A 3,709-nucleotide genomic window follows, 5' to 3' on the forward strand; every position below is an offset into this window, starting at 1 on the left:
GAGCAGGGCTTGGGCGGGGCGGGTCCCTGGGGATTTACAGGGCGGGCGGAGCGAGCAGTTATGGCTGCTCTCAGTTCCGTCCCTAGGGGCTCTGCCTCACAGAGTCCCAGCATCTGCTGCAAACCTCGAAGAGAAAGCTGCCTTCAAGTTCCGACCGAAGCCAGATAGTCCCGCTTCTCCCGTTTGAACCTGGGTCCCTAGAGACTCGCCCGGCTCTGGAGCTCAGAGTCTGCGACTCCCTCCCGATTGAAAACGCCAACCGCACCCTCAGCCACCAGCCCGCTCCTCGTGCACTCCGCACTTGAGTATTTCACTTCAGCACTGCGCCTCCTCTGAGCCTGGGTATGATATTCTCTTTCCTCCTAGTTGGAGAATTTCCACTCAGCCCGCCTTCCTGTGGTTCTGGATGATGTCCATTCTGTCTTTTAGGTGTTTTTTTGAACTGGTTGTTCGAGGCAGCAATCTCCGGCGTTAATCTATGCTGCCATCTTGGTTTCGACTCTTTCACTTTTTATATAGGTACTTAATAATTAGATCCCAGTCAATTAAAATCATTGAAATATGCAAGTTAATTTTGACAAATTTTAATTTGCTTTTGAATAATTTTAGTATGTCTAGCTTAAATATATTTATCAGGCTTTGAAGTTCTTAGAGTGCTTGGATTTTTCTTACCTGAGTATAGAATCTAGACACTAAATGTTTGCTGTAGTCAATATGATTAAGATAAAATACCTTATGTTTCTTCACCTAATACAGTTTTTTACATTGTTAACATATGTATTAATAACATCAATTCTTTAATATATATTTCATTTCAGAAGGAATCAACCTGTGCCACACAAAATAATGAATAATACTATGTTCATTTTAAGCTCTGCATATTGCAAACTCATATGATATCACTTTAGAGCAGTGTAGGTAAAAAGGAACACATCATATGAAACAGAAACAAAAAAAATGCTTTATGCTTTTACAGAATATCAAAGTTTCTTTTATTTTTTTCTTTTATTTTTTAAATTTATTGTTTAAGGTATTACAAATAGTAGTACATTTGTCTCCTTTTTCAAAGTTTATTTTTTTAATAAGGAATCATCTGAATGTTAAAACGCAAATAGCTCAATAAGTCAGCAACTTTTCTTTTTTTAAAATACATTTTATTGATTTTTTACAGAGAGGAAGGGAGAGGGATAGAGTGTTAGAAACATCGATGAGAGAGAAACATCGATCAGCTGCCTCCTGCACAACTCCTACTGGGGACGTGCCCGCAACCAAGGTACAGGCCCTTGACAGGAATCGAACCCGGGACCTCTCGGTCCGCAGGCCAACAGTCTATCCACTGAGCCAAACCGGTTAGGGCTCAGCAACTTTTCTTAAATGCTCATGCTTCATCTTTCACTTCTGTGGCATAAAATTATAGATTGTAGAGTACAAAAGATCATTATATAGAGTTCATTTCTTAACACATTTTCTAATAAGCTGTAATAACGCTATTCTCACTGTAATTCCAATTAGTTGTCAATAAGTAACATTATTAAAAACACTACTGATTTCTAAATCTACTTACTAAGTTACAATTTAAAGAAGCCCCTTTGGAAAAAAACTTTTTCGTTAGATAACAATACTACTTACTTAATTATTGTAGTTATTAGTTTACTTAGAGGCCTGGTGCATGAAAATTCGTGCACTAGGTGGGGGTCTCTTATCCCAGCCTACCCCCTCACAGTCCGGGAGCCCTCAGGGGATGTCCTACTGATGACTTAGGCCTGCTTTCCATGGGGAGCAGGCCTAAGCCACAGTCTGGCCTCTCTCTGTGGGAGACAACCGGGCTGATCAGGGGAAGGTGCCACCCTCATCATCCTACTGCTGCTGTCACTTCCAGCCACCGGGGCTCAAGGCTGCTGTGATTTTGTCTGGATGGACATCTGGAAAATGTCTGCCCTATTAGCATATTATTCTTTTATTAGTATAGATTATAACATCAGCATCTATATATATAAAGAGGTAATATGCAAATTGTCCAGGATGCCATAATGTCACAACCACTCAGAAGGAGGCTGCACATGCAGGTGGGCAGGAGGGGACTGCGTGGGAGGTGAGGCAAGCCACGGATGCTGTGGTGGCTTGAGCAGGCCCAGAGCAGAGACAGGGGAGCCTGCCAGCCGCCATGTGTCAGCAGTCCCGCCTCTGCACGTGAGCTAGAGAGGAAACACCTTTTCTGACCGCTCATTGGCTAAGCTCCCAGTACACCACTCGCAGTGTTTGTGGTAACTTGGGTAATAAGAATCCAAGAAGGTGATCTAGGGTTTTTCCATTTCACTCCTGGAGGAAAAAACGAAGGTCCGCTGCTAGAGGAGCTAAGAAATGTCATATCCTGCTCTAGCCAGTTTTGCTCAGTGGATAGAGCCTCGGCCTATGGACCACGGGGCCTGGGTTCAATTCTAATCAAGGGCATGTACCTAGGTTGCAGGCTCCTCCCTGGCCAAGGCCCAGGTCACGGCTCATGCAGGAGGCAACCAATCAAAGTGTTCCTCTCACTCTGATGTTTCTCTCTGTCTTTCCCTCTCTTCCATGCTCTCTAAAAATCAATGGAAACATATCCTCAGGTGAGGATTTAAAAAAAAGAAAGAAATGTCATCATATCCTATGAAAGAGACATCTATAAAATGCCTAAAGAAAGTGTCATTTTTTCATGGTGAAGGGACTGGAGTCCGTGTTGATGAAAACATCTTGGCGGCTGTGGCAGGCAGCAGTGGCAGCAGCAGCAGGGTGATGGGGGTGGCGCCTTCCCCTGATCATCCCAGTTGCCTCCCGCAGAGGGGGGCCAGACTGCGGCTTAGGCTCGCTCCTCTTGGGGCGCAGGCCTAAGCTGTCAGTAGGTCATCCCCTGAGGACCTCCAGACTGTGAGAGGGGGCAGGCTGGGCTGAGGGACCCCCACCCAAGTGCACAAATTTCGTGCACCGGGGCCTCTAGTAATAATAATAAAGACTCTGACATTAATTTGCCTGGATTTGAATCATGACTTAATTTACTCATCCTTAAAATGGAAATGATAATGGAAATACTTAACCTTGTTAAATTGTCTTCAGGGACAAATGTAGAGCATTTAGAAAAATGCCTGCACATAAAAGTCCTTAATAAAAAATGTTCTTTATAATTGCACCTACACATAGCTGTAAAAGAAGAAACAATTGAGATAAGATATTGAAGTATCTAAGCACATGAGCTCAACTTATAAGAAACCTACTCTTAATAGTCGCTTGATTAAAAACTCGCATAGCCTGTTTTTTATAGAAATCTTTTAACCTCCAAAGTCCTTGGGTCCTAGGCCTCCAGGGCTCTGGGCCAAGCACTTATAGCTTTGGTACTTTGACAGCTCTTTTACCTCCAGCCTTCCATGTTTCTCTCTCAAACACTTGTCACCTTATTAAAACTAAAGGATTTATTTTAGCTTTGCAAGAGAATAGTTTATGGGCTGCAACTATAAAACTCTTTAGGCCTTTGAACTTTACTAGATATTTCTCTTTTAATGTTGCTATAATATTTGTAACATATATTCTTTAAAATCAGATAAACTCAGGTTTAAAATACCAATACTACAATTACATGTAAGTTGTGTAACTGTGAGTAAATTATTTAACCTCTAAAAATGAGTTTGTCTGAAAAATATAAATAATAATGTGTATTTCACAGAGTTTTCCTGAAGAAGAA

This window comes from Myotis davidii, unplaced genomic scaffold, assembly GCF_000327345.1.
Source record: "Myotis davidii unplaced genomic scaffold, ASM32734v1 scaffold26, whole genome shotgun sequence".
Lineage (NCBI taxonomy): Eukaryota > Metazoa > Chordata > Mammalia > Chiroptera > Vespertilionidae > Myotis > Myotis davidii.